Raw genomic sequence first — 22500 nt, forward strand, 5'->3', positions numbered from 1 at the left:
GGCGTTGTAGTAGTACGACCCTCTAGCAACGGCCGGGGTAAGGGTACGACCTCTCTAGCAACGGCGAGGGGTGAGGGTAGTTAGTACGACCCTCTAGCAACGGCCGGAGTAAGGGTACGACCCTCTAGCAACGGCCGGAGGGTAGTACGACCCTCTAGCAACGGCGGGGGCAGAGGGGTAGTTAGTACGACCCCTCTAGCAACGGCGAGAGGGCTCCGAGGAGGAGGAGAGGGAAAGGGTCGGGAGCGTTAGTACGACCCTTGGCCAACGGCGGTACGAAGCAACACACAGGAAGTCCAGTGACAACAACAGAGAGAACAACACACTGAGTCCTTACGAGTCTGTGTTGCCATTTCCCGCGTTAGCGAGGTAGCGTTAAGGACAGAGGAACTGGGCCTCTGAGGGAATATCCTCACCTGGCCCCCTTCTCTGTTCCTTCTTTTGGAAAATTAAAAAAAATAATGAGAGGGGAGGATTTCCAGTCCCAGCTCCCTCCCCTTTTAGTCGCCTTCTACGACACGCAGGGAATACGTGGGAAGTATTCTTTCTCCCCTATCCCCAGGGATAATATATATATATATATATATATATATATATATACATATATATAGTAGCAGCGAAGAGATCGTAGCGAGTGCTTGTGTTACCAGTGTAGGGGAATGGGCGGCGTTAGGGTGGGCGGCTGTGAGGGGGTGGGCGGCAGGGTGGGTTAGGTCCTCACCCTTCACCCATCACCACCCATTCCCACAAACCCATCACCCACTTAGCACATCACCATCACCACCTGGGTCGACCCCACCCGCTGGTATTCGAAAGATATCTTTTCCTGGATGTTTGATCGTTATTTAAGGCGTTTAAAAGTGAAGTTTTTAAACGCCTTAATGACTTCTTGACCTTGAAGTTGGTTAAGGGTTATTTTCCTGGATGTTTGAGCGTTATTTAAGGCGTTTAAAAGTGAAGTTTTTAAACGCCTTAATGACTTCTTGACCTTGAAGTTGGTTAAGGGTTATTTTTGTTGTTTTTGAGGGGAAAAGTCTGGCCTTGAACCTAGCGTCAAGGACCGGGTCAAAGGTCGTGTGTGTTTCAAGGGTCAAAGGAGTCGTCTTTTTAAGGTCCGTTATCACAATACTTTAAATTTTTAGGAGGAGACGTCAACGCACGACGCGTTCAATTATGTACGTCGGTGTCCGTCCAGATATTTGCGGTCGGTCATCAAAATGTCGGACATACAACTTTCCACATCAGCAAAGAATAAAAAGAAATTTTCAAAACAATAAGTTCAGGGCTGAGGCTTTAATTACCCGTTGTCACATTCGATTCCAAAGTCTTTTTTTTTTAGTAGGGTGTTCCCAGATCATATTAAAGTCTCGTTAGAAAAAAGAAAAAGGGTAAAGGCCAAGATTGACGATGACCGATCGTGACCCCATACGTCAGTACATCCGGCGGCGGCGGCGCGCTCAGCCGACTGACGATGATGGCCGCCAAGTTCACTCATCATGGCCGTGTTGGACACTTTGGAATCCCACGAGAAGTTGGCCCGAGTTGCCGGTGTGCTCATTAATTCATCCTATTCTCTCCGATGCTGTTTTTAAAAGAACTTCTTTTTTTTTTTTTTTAGATGTTGATATGTTGTTGACATTTCGTCTTGGGTTATTTATTAACGGGAGTCCGCGTGTAAGGAGTCTGTATTTATAACTTGTCAGGAGAGATCAGAACCTGTAATTATCGTACTGTGGGCCATGTCCGTCTCATCCTTCGTCGTCGTCGGCGTCGTCCCGGGCCACAGGAACAATCGTTTCGATACAATAGATGTATTATGTATAGATGTATATTTTTGGGTCGGTCATACACCGCTTAAGTACTGTATATTTATGCAAGCAATGGCTTTGATATAACTTAAAACCAAAAGTCTTCGTCGAGCAGATATATATTTTTGAAAAAGGAATTTTGATCCATTTTGATCCGGTATGTAAGCGATTATTATTATTATTATTATTTTATTATTATTATTATTATCATCATTATTATTATTATTATTATTATTATTATTAGTATTAGTATTAGTATTATTAACTTGATATGGAGATGCCTTTGAACTTTCACCTTTCACTTTATTTTTTAGGCGAACACACACACACATATATATATATATATATATATATATATATATATATATATATATATATATATATATAGGCTGAGAGAGAGAGAGAGAGAGAGAGAGAGAGAGAGAGAGAGAGAGAGAGAGAGAGAGAGAGAGAGAGAGAGAGAGCGCTTTCTCACCCTCGTATTTCAGCTGTTTAAACCTCATATATTTTTCTGACAAAAAAGTGACCTGTGTATGTGTGTGTATAGAGATACATATTTAAACGCTTGTTTATATATATGGACATGGTTGCCTTTGGGGGGGAGGGGGAGATTTTGATGACTGAACAAGGTCTCCGTCAAACTACCAATTGGGTCATTAAGCAGCCCCCCCTTCCCCTCCCCTTCTTAAGTCTAAATTGATGATGTAGTGGTCAATGAATCTAGTCCATCTTCGTACGTCTAGAAATGACGTTGTTCGTTAAACGCACGAAACTACGTCACCTGGTCGTACTGAAGCGAAACCCGTAGTCCGAAATCCAATGGAATAGTCGTTAAATGAAGGAATTCTCGTTCAATTCGACGCGTTTCGTAAGATATTGCAAAATATAGATCATTTCTATCAATTTCTATCATTATTATGTAATGGAGAATGTCCACTTATCGTGAAATAAAAGGGAAGAAAAGGTGAAAAATGTTTGTTTATTTCATAAAGTCAATAAATTATAGGGATTTGAATCTAAGACGAAAAAAAAAAAAAATGACCCCATTTTTTTTTTTTTGATTGAATCTAAGACGAAAAAAAAAATAAAATGACCATTTTTTTTTTTTTTTAATTCTTGTAGATATAACAAGGTTGTGGTTGTAGTTTGTGGCCAAAATTTGGATATGGGGTTATTGGAGGCTTATGTAGCACAGAGAATAGAAAATGGGGGTGGGTTGTGGAGGGTGCGGGGGGGGGGGGGGGGCAGTAGATGGAAGAAAGTGATAAAACAGGTGTTAGATCCGGGGGGGGGGGGTGTCCTGGCTCATTAGGGCGACCACACCAGCCAATCGCCGGTCGTCATTCGTGCCTTAGCGTGCACACAGCTCCAGCTGGGCGTGAGAAATGGCGCCCAACACAGAGAGAGGGGGGGGGGGGGGGGGGGGGGGGGGGGGGGGGGGGGGGGGGGGGGGGGGGGGGGGGGGGGGGGGGGGGGGGGGGGGGGGGGGGGGGGGGGGGGGGGGGGGGGGGGGGGGGGGGGGGGGGGGGGGGGGGGGGGGGGGGGGGGGGGGGGGGAAAAAAAAAAAAAAAAAAAAAAAAAAAAAAAAAAAAAAAAATGTGGGGTTTGGGAGGTGGGGGGGTGTGGGGGTTTGGGGAGGGGGGGGGGGGTGGGGGGGGAGAGGGGGAGGGGGTGGGGGAGAGAGGGGGAAGGGGTGGGGGGTTTAAGTTTACGGTGGTTTTTTGTGAGGGGGGGGGGGGGAATTTTATAATGGTTGCGTCAAATTATAGTGTATACTAGCCCCGGTATCTTTTCTTCTCTCTCCTCTCTCTCTCTTCTTCTTTTCTCTTCTCTTATATATATATATTTTTATATTATTATATATATTTATATATATATTATTATTTTATATATTTTATATATTTATATATATATATATATATATATTTATTATATATAATTAATATTATATATTAATTTATTTTTATTTTTTATTATATTATTATAATTAAATTAAAATTTTTTATTATTATATATATATATAATTTATATATATATTATAAATATGGTGTGTGTGTGTGTGTGTGTGGTGGTTGGGCCTTCTTCGTGGTATCCTTGCGCTACCCCGCTGACGCGGGGAACCCGCGATTAAGTATTTAGTAAAGTTATATTTATATTTAATTATATATAAATATTTAAAAATTTTATAATTTTTATAATAATATATATTCTGTTCAAGAAAAGATTTTTTATGAAAGAAAGTCCTTAAAGGGGCGTCTTTGGTATTTCCTCGTTTTCTTCGAGTGGGAAGGCGTATCGCCAGGATTTCGAGGTTAGATTCGGAACGATTTGACAAATTCATTTTAGAAATATTTTTGTACGTTCTGACGTCTGGTATGGATGCTGGTTCAGTGACCTTCCGCTATTAGTGATCATGAAGTCCACCAAGAACTGTAAAATAGGAGATATACATCATGAGTTTTTGTGTTTTATAAAGGATATTACATTTTTTTTTTTTTTCCCCCAAGTCCTGATTTAATGATGTGGGGGTTCCATCTTCTACAGCATCGACGAAAACGGTAATATTCGGGCAGACTATGATATATTTATTCCACTCATAATTTTGCGAATCTGTTAAGTAAAGTTTCTATTTTTTTTTTTATATAAACCGCTTAGGAATCGGTCGATGCTAGAGACTTAGTTTAAAAAAAAAAAGAAAGACTCGCTTAAACATTAAATAGACAAATTAAACCTTCAGATTACATCAGTTTTAGATGTTTTTATTTTTTTTACGCAGAAAACCTGCCAAAATTACATAATAATATACATGTATTTCACATATTTTTTTTTCATGTGTATATTATTCTTACCATTTACCTATAGCCTTCCTACTTACTTCCCCTTCCCCCGCTTCATATATTATTTTTCCCCCACTTCATATATTATTTTCCCCCACTTCATATATTATTTTTCCCTCACTTCATATATTATTTTTCCCACTTCATATATTATTTTCCCCACTTCATATATTATTTTCCCCCACTTCATATATTATTTTCCCCCACTTCATATATTATTTTTCCCCCACTTCATATATTACTTTTCCCCCACTTCATATATTATTTTCCCCCACTTCATATATTATTTTTCCCCCACTTCCTATATTATTTTCCCCACTTCATATATTATTTTCCCCCACTTCACATATTATTTTCCCCCACTTCATATATTATTTTCCCCCACTTCATATATTATTTTTCCCCCACTTCACATATTATTTTTCCCCCACTTCCTATATTATTTTCCCCACTTCATATATTATTTTCCCCCACTTCACATATTATTTTCCCCCACTTCCTATATTATTTTCCCCACTTCATATATTATTTTTCCCCCACTTCACATATTATTTTTCCCCCACTTCATATATTATTTTCCCCCACTTCATATATTATTTTTCCCTCACTTCATATATTGTTAATGATACACACGCTGTATGTATATTAGCTATATTGCGCATGGTGGCAGTGGCTGCCATGTTTACGTCGTCATAACAGCTGATTCAGCGTAAACATTGGCTCATGTTATGTGATTTTATTTATTTTTTTTTTTAAATTCCCTTATTTTATGGCGTAACTATTGTGATTGCGTTCATACGTTGCGTTTATGTACATACGTACGCCATGTATTGTGTGATTTTCTGCATATATATATATATATATATATATATATATATATATATATATATATGTGTGTGTGTGTGTGTGTGTGTGTGTGTGTGTGTGTGTGTGTGTGTGTGTGTGTGTGCTTGATCTGGTGCTTCCTACAGTGTTTATATTAAAAGTGTTACAATCACTGTCTAATCGTGTAATAGATAAGATAGATAATAATTATCATTATATATATATTTTTTTTCAGAAGTTAACGTTCACATGGTTATCACAATGTGGAAGATGTAGCATATTTTTTTTTTTTCTTTCGGTTCAATAATATATTTCCTGTGTTTTAAAAAGGGATGTTGTCCCAGACAATGGAGTTATTGCATATTACTAAAAAGAAAAGAATTATATATATATTGTATATATTTTATTTATTTAAGTTTAATGTCATCCAGGATTGTATTTTGATCCCTTATATTTTCATTTCAGGTTCGTCTATGCCCGCGTCTTCCTTCTCCTTGTCACACAGCGGCCATAGCCAGGTAGAGTACACAAACCCCACTGTGTAAAGGGATGGCCCCCAAGCCCCACTGTGTAAAGGGATGGGCCCACTGTGTAAAGGGATGGCCCCCAAGCCCCACTGTGTAAAGGGATGGCCCCCCCCAAGCCCCACTGTGTAAAGGGATGGCCCCCAAGCCCCACTGTGTAAAGGGATGGCCCCCAAGCCCCACTGTGTAATACGTTCCACTGGAGTGTATATAAGTGAGTGTTAGCGATCGCGGGTCGCGGCGCGATTGGGACCGCGATATGCTGGGCGCGTCATGCGATGCCATCTGGCGATACGCATGTAGGGATATATATATATATATATATATATATATATATATATATATATATATATATATATATATATATATATATATATATTCATACTATTCGCCATTTCCCGCGATAGCGAGGTAGCGTTAAGAACAGAGGACTGGGCCTTTGAGGGAATATCCTCACCTGGCCCCCTTCTCTGTTCCTTCTTTTGGAAAATTAAAAAAGATAATGAGAGGGGAGGATTTCCAGCCCCCCGCTCCCTCCCCTTTTAGTCGCCTTCTACGACACGCAGGGAATACGTGGGAAGTATTCTTTCTCCTCTATCCCCAGGGATAATATATATATATATATATATATATATATATATATATATATATATATATATATATATATATATATATATATATATATATATATATCTTACTGTAGTTATTTTACTGGCTGTAAATGCGAATGTGATGTAAGTTTGTTTACAGTGCATTTACAGACGTCCAAAAATGACAGTATTACTTGTATCTTTTTTTTTTTTGTTTTTCTTTTAAACTAATATTTCTTTTTTCTCAATTTCGAACAAAATATATGTAGGTCTACATTTGATTGACAAATTATATACATTACAAAGTATATACATTTGATTTACAAGGTATATACATTACAAGTATATACATTTGATTTACAAAGTATATACATTACAAAGTATATACATTTGATTTACAAAGTATATACATTACAAGTATATACATTTGATTTACAAAGTATATACATTACAAGTATATACATTTGATTTACAAAGTCTATACATTACAAAGTATATACATTTGATTTACAAAGTCTATACATTGCAAAGTATATACATTTGATTTACAAAGTATATACATTACAAAGTATATACATTTGATTTACATAGTAGTGTATATAGAAGATGACATGTAAGAATGAAGTACAGAAAATTTATATTATTATAAGACATCGCGACGCGGAAGCCAACGTATGAATTCCTTTGAGACATTTTTAATGAAAAAAAAAGATAGATATATAAATAATAGATATATATGAATGTGAGAAAATATATATTTATGTATTACGAAGAGAATGGACGACGAAGCAGTAGCTAGGGATTCTCCTGTCTTCCGAGAATGAGTTGTGGGTTGATCCCTTATCATTTTATTTAGGGCGTTTGTGAATGTTGTGAATGTGAGGGGAAGGGGGGGTGAGGTATCGGCTGGGCTGGAAGGCGCGTGGGGGGCGGCAAGGCGGCCACCGTACCCTGCTACTGAGGGAGGTGTCGTTGTAGCGCAAATAGATGTCGGGGATGGGAAGTGTGGAATTTAGTATTGGATAATGGTAGTGTGTTTTTTTTTTATATATACATTTGCCCCTCTCCCCCTTCTCCCCCCTTTCTTTCCCCTTTCTCCCTTCCTTTCCCCTTCCCCCTTGCTTTCCCTTTTCCCCCCTTCCCTCTTCCTTCCCCCTTTCTTTCCCCTTCTCCTTCCTTCCTCCTTCCTTTCCCCTTCTCCCCCTTCCCCCTTCCTTTCCCCTTCTCCCCCTTCCCCCTTCCTTTCCCCTTTCCCCCTCCCCCCCTCTTCCCAAATTTTGGAAGTAGGTATTTCAAAATCTGGAGAAAAAGGCTTATTATTTTTTTTTTCTTTCTTGTCTTTTCTTTAAGCTGTCATGCGTGTGGCTTTGAAGGGATGGTTTTAAGGGACTTTTAAGTGTCCCTTTTCGAAAGCCTTTTAGGTCACACTTGTAGACAGTACAGTCCCTCAAAATATAGGCAACCTGGCAACCCCAGATGATGAAGGCACCTTTAGTTTCAAAGGCCTTTAAAGGTCGAAGGCCTTTTAAAGAAAAAGGCCAAGACAGGACGCCTTTTTTTTTTTTATGGTTCCCGGATGTATATAGTGTTATCGGTCGTCAAAACATCGGCAATATCGGAATTCGTCCCGGTGGGGAGGGGGGGGGAATAGCTTGGACTGGCCATGTACACTACCCACCTACACTCCAGGCCCACCCTGTCCACTGCCCACCTACACTCGAGGCCCACCCTGTACACTGCCCACCTACACTCCAGGCCCACCCTGTACACTACCCACCTACACTCCAGGCCCACCCTGTACACTACCCACCTACACTCCAGGCCCACCCTGTACACTACCCACCTACACTCCAGGCCCACCCTGTACGCTGCCCACCTACACTCCAGGCCCACCCTGTACACTGCCCACCTACACTCCAGGCCCACCCTGTACACTGCCCACCTACACTCCAGGCCCACCCTGTACACTGCCCACCTACACTCCAGGCCCACCCTGTACACTACCCACCTACACTCCAGGCCCACCCTGTACACTGCCCACCTACACTCCAGGCCCACCCTGTACACTACCCACCTACACTCCAGGCCCACCCTGTACACTGCCCACCTACACTCCAGGCCCACCCTGTACACTGCCCACCTACACTCCAGGCCCACCCTGTACACTGCCCACCTACACTCCAGGCCCACCCTGTACACTACCCACCTACACTCCAGGCCCACCCTGTACACTGCCCACCTACACTCCAGGCCCACCCTGTACACTGCCCACCTACACTCCAGGCCCGCCCTGTACACTGCCCACCTACACTCCAGGCCCACCCTGTACACTACCCACCTACACTCCAGGCCCACGCTGTACACTGCCCACCTACACTCCAGGCCCACCCTGTACACTACCCACCTACACTCCAGGCCCACCCTGTACACTACCCACCTACACTCCAGGCCCACCCTGTACACTACCCACCTACACTCCAGGCCCACCCTGTACACTGCCCACCTACACTCCAGGCCCACCCTTGTACACTGCCCACCTACACTCCAGGCCCACCCTGTACACTACCCACCTACTCTCCAGGCCCACGCTGTACACTGCCCACCTACACTCCAGGCCCACCCTGTACACTACCCACCTACACTCCAGGCCCACCCTGTACACTGCCCACCTACACTCCAGGCCTACCCTGTACACTGCCCACCTACACTCCAGGCCCACCCTGTACACTACCCACCTACACTCCAGGCCCACCCTGTACACTGCCCACCTACACTCCAGGCCCACCCTGTACACTACCCACCTACACTCCAGGCCCACCCTGTACACTGCCCACCTACACTCCAGGCCCACCCTGTACACTGCCCACCTACACTCCAGGCCCACCCTGTACACTGCCCACCTACACTCCAGGCCCACCCTGTACACTACCCACCTACACTCCAGGCCCACCCTGTACACTGCCCACCTACACTCCAGGCCCACCCTGTACACTGCCCACCTACACTCCAGGCCCACCCTGTACACTGCCCACCTACACTCCAGGCCCACCCTGTACACTACCCACCTACACTCCAGGCCCACGCTGTACACTGCCCACCTACACTCCAGGCCCACCCTGTACACTACCCACCTACACTCCAGGCCCACCCTGTACACTACCCACCTACACTCCAGGCCCACCCTGTACACTACCCACCTACACTCCAGGCCCACCCTGTACACTACCCACCTACACTCCAGGCCCACCGTGTATATAGGGCCCACCTACACTCCAGGCCCACCCTGTACACTACCCACCTACACTCCAGGCCCACCCTGTACACTGCCCACCTACACTCCAGGCCCACCCTGTACACTACCCACCTACACTCCAGGCCCACGCTGTACACTGCCCACCTACACTCCAGGCCCACCCTGTACACTACCCACCTACACTCCAGGCCCACCCTGTACACTACCCACCTACACTCCAGGCCCACCCTGTACACTACCCACCTACACTCCAGGCCCACCCTGTACACTACCCACCTACACTCCAGGCCCACCGTGTATATAGGGCCCACCTAACTTCGTTACGTGTTTGTGTGATCTGTGGCGACCTGTAATATTCCCTCCCTCCCTCCCTCCTTCCCTCCCTCCCTGCCTCCTTCCCTCCCTCCCTCCTTCCCTCCCTCCCTCCCCTGATATACTGCAGACCGGCATGGCTGGCCAGGTGGTGGAGGGAGGGAGGGAGGGAGGGAGGGGTGGTGAAGGGGAAAGGGGGAAAGGGGGGAAGGGGGTTTGGAGCCCTTGACACAGTACCGGTCGAATTGGAATGTTGAGGAAGGCGATGGTGTGTGTGTGGGGAGGGGAGAGGAGGAGAGGGGAAGGGGGTGGGTGGTGATCTCCTCCCCCTCCCCCTCCCCCTTCCCTTCCCCTTCCCAGTGGAATTCCAGCCAAGATCCAGGGGGAAAGCCTTCTAATTTTTTTTTTTTCTTCTGTGCTTTCCTGTCCATTTGATTTCTCGTCAAGTATTAGGTCCACACTATGATCGGGTAATTATCTCTCTCTCTCTCTCTCTCTCTCTCTCTCTCTCTCTCTCTCTCGTCGGCTGACGTGAGAGCGGGCGGAGCCCGGTAACACCTCGTAGATTATATATATATATATATATATATATATATATATATATATCTTTCTTTCTTTCACACTATTCGCCATTTCCCGCGATAGCGAGGTAGCGTTAAGAACAGAGGACTGGGCCTCTGAGGGAATATCCTCACCTGGCCCCCTTCTCTGTTCCTTCTTTTGGAAAATTAAAAAAAAAAAAAAAAAATATATATATATATATATATATATATATATATATATATATATATATATATATATATATATATATACGCCAGGAGGAAGAGGACTTTGACCCCCCTCCCCCCCCCATGATCACCTTGCCCCGTCAGGAACCCCATTCATTACCGGGATGCGAACCCTGGCCGCCCCGCCCCGCCTCGGCCCGTCCCGCCCCGCCTCGCCTCGCCCCGCCCCGCCCCGCCCCGCCCCGTCCCGCTTCCCCCCTCCCCCAATGGTCGTGTGATGGATATTGTAGGGGTCGGGGGGAGGTGGGGGGGATTTGGGGGCGGGGCGGGGAGGGGTGGGGGGGGATAAGAGGGGTGGTTAGGGGGGGGGGTCATCGTGATGGTGATGGTCACTTGACCTGGTGACCCGTGACCTTGATTAGAGGGGAGGGGGAGAAGGAGGAGGGGAGAGGGGAAACGAACGGCGGGCAGTACCGCTGCTAGGGTGAGGGAGGGAGGGAAGGGGAGAGGATGTTGACGCTGCTTCCCCTTCCTTCCCTCCCTCTCCCCCCTCCCTCTCCCTCCCCTTCCCCTCTGATCTCCCGCCGGCGGAGTTGGGTTCAAGAATTTGATTGTGACCTGAGGAGGGAAGGAGGGAGGGAAGGAGGAGGGAGGGAGGGAGGGAAGGAGGAGGGAGGGAGGGAGGGTTCGGAGGGAGGGAAGGAGGAGGGAGGGAGGGAGGGAAGGAGGAGGGAGGGAGGGAGGGTTCGGTTGGTCAACACCTCTTGCCCGTGATCGATCACCCCCCCTCCCCTCCCCCCCTCCCCTCCCCCCCCCTTCCCCTCCCCCTCCCCTCCCCTTCCCCTCCCTCTCCTTCCCCTCATGAGATTCCTGGAAAAAACTCTTCCTTCCTCTCTCTCTCTCTCTCTCTCTCTCTCTCTCTCTCTCTCTCTCTCTCTCTCTCTCTCTCCCTCACCTGGTGCACGGGAGAGGTGTCGAAGTCGGTGTGATGTCGGGAAGTCGTCACCACCCCGCTTGGCCGACCTCGCTCATCCGTTCCTGATGTGTAGGGTGGAGGTGTGGGTGGTGGGTGCAGGTAGGGTGGAGGTGTGGGTGGTGGGTGCAGGTAGGGTGGAGGGTGGTGGGTGTAGGTAGGGTGGAGGTGTGGGTGGGTGGGTGTAGGTAGGGTGGAGGTGTGGGTGGTGGGTGCAGGTAGGGTGGAGGTGTGGGTGGTGGGTGTAGGTAGGGTGGAGGTGTGGGTGGTGGGTGTAGGTAGGGTGGAGGTGTGGGTGGTGGGTGCAGGTAGGGTGGTAGGGTGTGGGTGGTGGGTGTAGGTAGGGTGGAGTGGGTGTGGTGGTGATGGTGAGGTAGGGTGGAGGTGTGGGTGGTGGGTGTGGTAGTGGGTGGAGGTTTGTGGGTGGTGAGGGTGTATGGGGTAATTGTAGGGTGGAGGTGTGGTGGTGGTGGGTGTAGGTTAGGGTCTTGGAGGTGTGTGGGTGAGTTGGGTGTAGGTGGGTGTGAGGTAGGTGGGTGGTGGTGTGTAGGTAGGGTGGAGGTGTGGTTAGGTGTGGTGGTGTGGTAGGTAGGTGTGGGAGTGTGAGGTGGTGGGTAGTAGGTGAGGGTTGGGTGGAGGTGGCTGTGGTGGTTGTGTAGGTAGGTGAGGTTGGGGTGGTGAGGTAGGGTGAGGTGTGGTGGTGGTGGTAGGTGAGGTGGGTGAGGTGGGTGGGTGGTGGGGTAAGTAGGTAGGGTGGTGGTAGGTGTGGAGTGGTTGGGTGTGGTAGGTGGGTGTAGGTGGTGGGTGGTGGGTGTAGGTAGGGTGGAGGTGTGGGTGGTGGGTGTAGTCATGTGGTGTAGCGTCACGTGGGGTAGCCTTACCCTGCTTCCTGCCCCTCACCTCCTCCTCCTCCTCCTCCTCCTCCTCCTCCTCCTCTTCCTCCTCCTGCTTCTTGCCCCTCACCTCCTCCTCCTCCTCCTCCTGCTTCCTGCCCCTCACCTCCTCCTCCTCCTGCTTCCTGCCCCTCACCTCCTCTTCCTCCTCCTACTTCCTGCCCCCTTACCTCCTCCTCCTCCTCCTGCTTCTGCTTCCTGCCCCCTTACCTGCTCCTCCTCCTGCTTCCTTCTCTACACCTCCTCCTCCTCCTCCTCCTCCTCCTCCTCCTCCTGCTTCCTTCCCCACACCTCCTCCTCCTCCTCCTCCTCCTCCTCCTCCGTCGTGCCCTCCCCTAAGCCTCCCTCCACCGCCTTGGGAAAGTGGCATGGAGGGGAAGGGGTGGGTGAAGGGGAGAGAGAGAGAGAGAGAGAGAGAGAGGGCATCTGTGGAGGGTATGGTTGGGGTCGGGGAGGGCGGGAGGGGCAGGGAAGGCGGGCAGGAGTGAGTGAGGGAGGGAGGAGGAGGAGGGCATGGCATGGGCTGGATGGCTGGGTGGAGGAGGTGGAGGTGGAGGAGGAGGAGTTGGTAGGTAGCGAGTGACTCAGCAGGGGGGGGGTAGGGTTAGGCTAGGGTAGGGTGGGTAAGGTAGGTAAGGCAGGGAGTGGAGGGAGGGAGCTCCCTCCCTCCACTCCCTCCGGGTGTCTGGGGCGGCCCCGTGTGTGTGTGTGTGTGTGTGTGTGTGTGGCGCGCCTCTCAGTCAGTCAGTGAGAGCGCGTCGCCGGGAGCAGTCGCGTTGCCCCAGTGCCAACGGGGGTCGCTGCCAACACACACACACACATACACCGCCGCTGCCAGCCAGCCAGCCCGTACCGACCACCGCTTCTCATCCCGCTGGCTCTCTCTCGTACGAAGAAGAAGAAGTGGTGCGCGCGCCCCGCGCCCTCCCCTCCTCTATTACTTCTACTCCTCCCCCATCATCATATTCCCCCCCAACTCAAGCAATCTATCTATATACATCCATGTATATACCTACATGTGTATGTATATATATATATATACATACACACTCACGCACTCTAGTCCTGCAACGCGTATCTCATTAAATTAGTATTATATTTATTTATTTATTTAAATAAAGAGAAGAAGAAGGAAAAAAGACAGAAAACCAGAGAGAAAGAGAGAGACAGAGAGAGAGAGTGAGTGTGTGAGAGAAAGAGAGACAGAGAGACATCTCAAAACTCGCTGGTTGATCTCGAGAGAGACAGCTGTTCTCCAAGTCGCCCTGAAGCCAAAGAAGAGACCACCGAGCACTCTGTCTCTCCCTATATACATATATATATATACACTATATATATATATATATACATCTGTCTCTCAGTATCTCTCTGTCTCGCAAGATACCTCAAGACTTGAGAAGACAGACCCGTCACCCACCGCTGGAAAGGTTGTGAATTTATATATGTATATATCTACTTATATGTATATATAAATTTTATATATATATATCCCTGTGAAGAGAGAGAGATATATATACATACATATATATATATATATATATACATTACGTGTGTGTACTTAAGAAGAACATTTCTCTGAGCAACACATCGACCTCTGCCTCAAACTCTATTCTACACTCCGTCATTCGCCATTGTTAAGTAAGTACTAACTTATACTTAAGTTATATATATATATATATATATATATATATATATATATATATATATATATATATATATATATATATATATATATTCTTCATATGTGCCATTAGCTCCAGTGATACTTAAGTCATATATATATATATATATATATATATATATATATATATATATATATATATATATATATATTCTTCATGTGTGCCATTAGCGCCAGTGACGTACATCTGTTCTTGGGTGGGGGGAAAGGTGAGGGGGGTAAGGAGGGGAAATCAGTGACTCTTTCTAACCCCCTCGTCTCCTTCCCCTTCCTTCCCCTCCCTTCCCCTCCCTCCTCCAGTGACAAAGAGCAGTGATTGGGAGTGTGTACAGTGAGTAGTGTGTTGCTGTGGGGAGAGGGGAAAGGGGAAAAGGGGGGGTTGGTGTTTCTTAACGAGGGGAAGGGAAAGGGGAAAGGGAAGGGGTAACGGTGGGTTGGGGAATTTTCTTCCCTCCCTCCCCTCCCCTCCCCGTGTGATTGATGCGTAGGGAGATGGGCTGTGTTACCGGACCGTCCCCGCCGGGGGGAGTGGGGTGTGGGGGGGGGGTGTGAGCGTCTTCGTCGGGGGGGGGGGGGATCTTTCGCTGTGATTGGTCTAGGGTCCAGCTGTGGTGGTCTGTGGCACCACAGTGCCAGGGGGACTGGCTAGCTGTGGTGGTCTGTGGCACCACAGTGCAAGGGGACTGGCTAGCTGTGGTCCGTGGCACCACAATGCCAGGGGACTGGCTAGCTGTGGTACGTGGCACCACAGTGCCAGGGGACTGGTTGGCTGTGGTCTGTGGCACCACAATGCCAGGGGGACTGGCGCTGTGGTACGTGGCACCACAGTGCCAGGGGGACTAGCGCTGTGGTACGTTGCACCACAGTGCCAGGGGGACTGGCTAGCTGTGGTCTGTGGCACCACAATGCCAGGGGGACTGGCTAGCTATGGTACGTGGCACCACAGTGCCAGGAGGACTGGCTAGCTGTGGTCTGTGGCACCACAGTGCCAGGGGGACTGGCTAGCTGTGGTCTGTGGCACCACAGTGCCAGGGGGACTGGCTAGCTGGTACGTGGCACCACAGTGCCAGGGGACTGGCTAACTGTGGCCTGTGGCACCACAGTGCAGGGGACTGGCTAGCTGTGGTCTGTGGCACCACAGTGCCAGGGGGACTGGCTAGCTGTGGTCTGTGGCACCACAATGCCAGGGGGACTGGCTAACTGTGGTCTGTGGCACCACAATGCCAGGGGGACTGGCTAGCTGTGGTACGTGGCACCACAGTGCAGGGGGCTGGCTAGCTGTGGTACGTGGCACCACAGTGCCAGGGGGACTGGCTAGCTGTGGTCTGTGGCACCACAATGCCAGGGGGACTAGCGCTGTGGTACGTTGCACCACAGTGCCAGGGGGACTGGCTAGCTGTGGTCTGTGGCACCACAGTGCAGGGGGCTGGCTAGCTATGGTACGTGGCACCACAGTGCCAGGGGACTGGCTAGCTGTGGTACGTGGCACCACAGTGCCAGGGGGACTGGCTAGCTGGTACGTGGCACCACAGTGCCAGGGGGATTGGCTAGCTGTGGTCTGTGGCACCACAGTGCCAGGGGGACTGGCTAGCTGTGGTCTGTGGCACAACAGTGCCAGGGGGACTGGCTAACTGTGGTCTGTGGCACCACAGTGCCAGGGGGACTGGCTAGCTGGTACGTGGCACCACGGTGCCAGGGGGACTGGCTAGCTGGTACGTGGCACCACAATGCCAGGGGACTGGCGCTGTGGTACGTGGCGCCACAATGCCAGGGGGACTGGCTAGCTGTGGTCTGTGGCACCACAGTGCCAGGGGGACTGGCTAGCTGTGGTCTGTGGCACCACAATGCCAGGGGGACTGGCTAACTGTGGTCTGTGGCACCACAGTGCCAGGGGGACTGGCTAGCTGGTAAGTGGCACCACAGTGCCAGGGGGACTGGCTAGCTGGTTCGTGGCACCACAGTGCCAGGGGGACTGGCTAACTGTGGTCTGTGGCACCACAGTGCCAGGGGGACTGGCTAGCTGGTACGTGGCACCACAGTGCCAGGGGGACTGGCTAACTGTGGTCTGTGGCACCACAGTGCCAGGGGGACGCTAGCTGGTACGTGGCACCACAGTGCCAGGGGGACTGGCTAGCTGGTACGTGGCACCACAGTGTCAGGGGGACTGGCTAGCTGGTACGTGGCACCACAGTGCCAGGGGGACTGGCTAGCTGGTCCGTGGCACCACAGTGCCAGGGGGACTGGCTAGCTATGGTACGTGGCACCACAATGCCAGTGACGCTCTTACTGGCGCAGGTTCGACTGTGGTGGGTGTCGTGGACCAGGGCTAGCTGTGGTACCAGGGCTAGCTGTGGTACCAGGGCTAGCTGTGGTACCTGGGCTAGCTGTGGTACCAGGGCTGACTTGTAGCCCCCTGGACAAGGCTACGCCAGGTACCAGGTAGGTGACTGAGTCCCCAGGTGGGCCACAACACTGCTGGGGATGGGGGAGGCCTCTCCTCCTGCCGGGGACGCAGACGGAGGCGAATGCGAGCTGAAGAAGGGGGATAGGTATCTGTGGATGTTTAGTTCCCCTGATACAGGGATGGGAGGACGTTGGAGGGGATGGGGTGGGGAAGACAGGTGAGGATAGTGGGGAGGGGAATGAGGCAACGTACGGTAGCCATCGCTAATGAAGTTTATATAGTGGAGTTTATATGAAGTTTGTATAATAAACTTCACCAGGTAGGACTGCCCTGGTCGCTTTAGAGGGAAGAGTGTTAATTGGACTTCCTTTTTAAGTGCTCGGATATATATATATATTCTTTCTTTTAAACTATTCGCCACTTCCCGCATTACCGAGGTAGCGTTTAAGAACAGAGGACTGGGCCTTTGTGGAATATCCTCACCTGGCCCCCCTCTGTTCCTTCTTTTGGAAAATTAAAAAAAAAAAAAACGAGAGGGGAGGATTTCCAGCCTCCCGCTCCCTCCCCTTTTAGTCGCCTTCTACGACACGCAGGGAATACGTGGGAAGTATTCTTAATCCCCTATCCCCAGGGATAATATATATATATATATATATATATATATATATATATATATATATATATATATATATATATATATATATATATATATATATGTGTGTGTGTGTGTGTGTGTGTGAAGGGTGTTGATTGCGTAGAGGATGACAGTGAGAGAGAGAGAGAGAGAGAGAGAGAGAGAGAGAGAGAGAGAGAGAGATGCGTAAGTCTCACATGGGATTGCTGAAATGGTTTGGACACACGGAGAGGATGAGCGAGGAGCGGCTCATTAAGACTATGCATAGTTACACGCGTCAAGGGGTGGAGGGAGGAGAACCCTTAGGGAGATAGAAAGGGTGTGTAGTGAGAAGGAACATTCAGGAGGGTGAGGGGCGTCAGCGGGATGGAAAAGGAATTGGAAAGTTGAGTATATAGAAATGATGTGATCCAGTGTACATGAAGCGGTCAGAGGAATGGAGTTGACTGAGGGAGTTGAGAAGAAACTGGCTTTGATGTTTTATAAGTGGCAGCTGAGAGTCGATGTATGCAAAACAGGACGTTTATATATATATATATATATATATATATATATATATATATATATATATATATATATATATATATATATATATATATATATATATATATATATATATATATATATATATATATATATATATATATATATATATATATATATATATATATTTGTGTTTGTGTGTGTGTGTTTAAATATGCCAGCAGATGGTCGGTGTGTGGGTGTAAGAAGATGGGTGGCCATGTCTGGGTTGGTGGTGGGGGATGGGTGGCCAAGTCTGAGGTGGTGGGGGATGGGTGGCCAAGTCTGAGGTGGTGGGGGACGGGTGGCCAAGTCTGAGGTGGTGGTGATGGTTAGGGGGATGGGTGGCCATGTCTGAGGTGGTGGTTGGGGAATGGGTAGCCATTGAGTTGGATGGGGGAAGGGGAAGGAGATGGTGCTGGTGTGGGGGAAGTGGGGGATAGAAGGGAGTATGTTGGGTTACGATGGCCTAACCATCTCCCCTCTCCTCCTCCTCCCCCATCACCTCTCCCCTTTTGGCATTCTTTCCCCTTCCTCTTCCCCCCCAAGAAACTGTAGGCCTAAGGCAGTACCACGACACTACCCCATACCATTTACCCTGGTGGAGGGGATGATGATGGTGGAGGGGCACGGACTGTCACTGCCCAAGCTGCAGTGTAAGGGCTGGGATAGGAGGGAAGAGGGGTATAGCGACAGTGACCTCCCTCCTCTTCCCCTCTCCCGTCCACCGCACACTGTTCACTGTCTTATCCCCCGAACTTACATATTGTTACTGTGTACATATGACGTGTGGGTCTGGTAGGGTTTGACATGTACCCCCAACACAGACTTACTGAGGGAGAGGAAAAAGGGGTGATGGGTGGAAGAAGAAGAAGGGCGTGATGGGTGATGGTAATCCACCATCACCACCACCACCCACCATGTACCTCTCCCCCATTCCCTTCCCTCCGCCAAGCCCTGCTCTTCCCCCATCACCTCCCACGGGGTGCGCCGTGCCGTGTGCCCCCTTCCCTGCTGTGTCAGACCTCACAGCTAGTGGGTAGCGCCCCGCCACTGCTGACACCCCCCCCCCCACCCCCCCCAACCCTGCAGTGTGTGTGTGTGTGTGTGTGTGTGTGTGTGTGTAGCATGGCCTCTCTGTGGAGGGAGGAAGGTTTTGTGTTGGGGGGGTGTCATAACGTGGAGCATCGCTCAATTCACTTTTAGGGTAGACTTTTCCTAATGTCTCACACTGGCCAGTATTGGCAGGCCTCTGGTGGCTTACAAGGTGTCCAACACCGTGGCTCAGCCACTGTGGGGGGGATGTGCCATCAACTCCCTCCCCTGGGCTCATGGGAGAACGTGAGGGCGTGGAACTGCCTTGATAGAGACATGAGACATCCCCCACCCCGCGACCATAGATTCTAATCATTGCCCCGTGTTCCTTCGTCTGACCGTCCAATCTCTTTCCCACCCCCCTAGACACCCTATGTCGTCTCATGTACCCGCATTATCTACGAGGCAGTTCGCTCTCGCTAAGTTATCAACCTTGCTTTTTGGAGCGCAGAGCGTCTGATATCATCTACACCCCGTTCTCTCTCTCACACACGAGTGAGGGCGTCCCTAACGAGGGATAACTACCTCCCTAACGACCCCACCCACGGTCACGTGATAGTCCCGCTGCCAGGTCGTGTGGAATCCCCCCCCCCCCTCACGTGTTTATATTCCAGGGGGGGGGGAAACAACGCAGTTCAAAATGGGGGTCAGTCATCGCTCATGTACATCTTCAAGACGGATATATAAACTTAAATAGCCAGGGTTCCCCAACCAGGTTCCCTGCATGTGATTTCAGTCTATAAGCAATTAAGAATGTCGCGTATATGTGCGTACAGGGTTAGGGCGTAACGTTGGTGTACGCAGTTGACGCCTGGGGGTTCGAACCCTCACCAGGAGAGAGGGGCAGGTCGGTCCGTTGTCCACGCGACCTTACGACGCCGACAAAAGCATCGCAACTTAAAAGGGAGAGTCGTGTCAACAGTGACTCCCTCCCTCCCTCCTCCTCTTCTTCCTCCTCCTTCTTCCTCTTCCTCCTCTTCCTCCTCCTCCTTCTCCTCCTCCTCACCCATCCCACCTCCCCTTGCGGAGCCTTGCTTCGTGGTGCCCTCCTTCCTTCCCTCCCTCCCTCACCCGGGGGCGTGTGGACACCACCTGCTTTGACCACGACCTCGCCACCCCCTGGGACCTGCCTCTGCGTCAGTAGCCGGACGCCCGAGAGTCTGGCGTCGCGGGTCTCGTAGGGAAGGAAGTCCGGGGTGGGTCATGCTTGCCCACATTCCCTTCTAGTTTAATGATGATGATAGTGATGATAATAATAATAATAATAATAATAATAATAATAATAATAATGATAATAATAATAATGATAATTATAATAATAATGATAATGATAATAATAATTATTATCCCTGGGGATAGGGGAGAAAGAACACTTCCCACGTATTCCCTGCGTGTCGTAGAAGGCGACTAAAAGGGAAGGGAGCGGGGGGGCTGCTGGAACTCTTCCCCTCTCGTATTTTTTAGATTTTCCAAAAGAAGGAACAGAGAAGGGGGTCATGTGAGGATATTCCCTCAAAGGCCCAGTCCTCTGTTCTTAACGCTACCTCGCGAACGCGGGAAATGGCGAATATTATGAAAGAAAGAAAATGATAATGATGATAATGATAATAATAGTAATAATAATGATAATAACAATAATAATAATAATAATAATAATAATAATAATAATGATAATAATGATAACAATACAAATGAAAATAATAATAATAATAATAGTAATGATGATAATCATTATTATATCAATGATGATCACAATCATAATGATGATAATAATTATGATAACAGATTTATTGAATAGGCTGGTAATGCAAAGAAGATATTAAAAGACGACATATATCAGGAGGAGAGGCTGTCCAAACAAGCACCAAGTATTTACACACATTATATGTTACTTAAGATGTTCATACAACGGTTGGGCCGTGGCCTTGCGGTGAACAGCCCCCGGGGGGCGGGGAAACGAGGGTTACCTGGCGGCGCGCCTGCAGGAGGCGCGGACGGTGCCACGGGTTCGAACCCCGTACCGTAGGAGGAGGACCCACACGTGATGGAGAGAGAGAGAGAGAGAGAGAGAGAGAGAGAGAGAGAGAGAGAGAGAGAGCGCTGCGTCTATTGGATGAAGTGCCATGCGAGCGACGGGCAGCCGAGAATGATCTTGGACGGCCTTGTTTGGACGTTTTCTAGTAGACCCACGATGTGTGTGTGTGTGTGTATAGGGGGGAGGAGGACAAGGCTGTGGGGGGGGGTATTGGGGAGGGGGGGTAGTATAGATGGGAACTGGGAATGATTGATATTGTGTTGGTAGATGTTATTAGAGGTCAAATTACTTTAGGAAGGAAGAAAGGAAGGAAGGGGTATGGAGGGGGATGATAATGATAATGGTGTAGGGGTCTGTATAGATGGAGAGTGAGGTGATGGTGTTCGCGCGTTGCTCCCAGCTTGCCATGCAGACCCACGCGCCCTGCTGAGTGCTGCAGCGCAAAGGTGTTACAGAAGTTACAAAAAAAAAAAAGGGGAGGGAAGGGGGTGGTGTTCATTCTAGTACACACACCCCCTTTCCACAACCCTAGTGACCCAGTGACGAGCGTAACACGAGGTGTCGCCATGATGGTTGTCACAACAAGTGAAGACACACAGTTGGACTCGACTGTGTGTGTGTGTGTGTGTGATGCGGAAATACACCGTGCGACTTTCCCCCTCAAAATGGTCAGGCATCGAACCCGTACACGGTGCGACTTTCCCTGAAATGGTCAGGCATCGAACCGGTAACCATAAAGTGGTGTTTCGCGGACCACAACTGTTTATACCTGTGGCTTGAAGGTGTGTGTGTGTGTGTGTCCATATCACTAGCCACACCTAAGGGAACTGGTTCCATAGCCTAGCTGTACCATAGCCTAGCTGTACCATAGCCTAGCTGTACCATAGCCTAGCTGCACCATAGCCTAGCTGTACCATAGCCTAGCTGCACCATAGCCTAGCTGTACCATAGCCTAGCTGTACCATAGCCTAGCTGTACCATAGCCCAGCTGTACCATAGCCTAGCTGTGCCATAGCCTAGCTGTACCATAGCCTAGCTGTACCATAATCCCAGCCGTACCATAGCCTAGCTGTACCATAGCCTAGCCGTACCATAGCCTAGCCGTACCATAGCCTAGCTGTACCATAGCCCAGCAGTACCATAGCCTAGCCGTACCATAGCCTAGCCGTACCATAGCCTAGCTGTACCATAGCCCAGCAGTACCATAGCCTAGCTGTACCATAGCCCAGCTGTACCATAGCCCAGCTGTACCATAGCCTAGCTGTACCATAGCCTAGCCGTACCATAGCCTAGCAGTACCATAGCCCAGCTGTACCATAGCCTAGCTGTACCATAGCCCAGCCGTACCATAGCCTAGCCGTAATTGTAGCACTGACAACATGTCTT

General features: G+C 49.0%; 1 protein-coding gene across 11 annotated transcripts in view; it reads left to right on the top strand.

Moving 5' to 3' along the window:
• Mef2 (myocyte enhancer factor 2) overlaps nt 1-22500 on the top strand; it is a 1047678-nt gene that overhangs the window by 901761 nt on the left and 123417 nt on the right. For 2 of the 11 annotated variants that reach the window (XM_071663616.1, XM_071663625.1), the window contains exon 1: nt 13474-14381. The exons of 7 other annotated variants lie outside the window; for them this stretch is intronic. The gene's annotated coding sequence lies outside the window, so the exon portion shown is untranslated. Of the gene's footprint in view, nt 1-5935; nt 5989-13472; nt 14382-22500 lie in introns of those variants that run through there. 2 more of the 11 variants (XM_071663615.1, XM_071663622.1) reach the window with 2 other exon arrangements.

Source organism: Panulirus ornatus, chromosome 7, assembly GCF_036320965.1.
Source record: "Panulirus ornatus isolate Po-2019 chromosome 7, ASM3632096v1, whole genome shotgun sequence".
Taxonomy (NCBI): domain Eukaryota; kingdom Metazoa; phylum Arthropoda; class Malacostraca; order Decapoda; family Palinuridae; genus Panulirus; species Panulirus ornatus.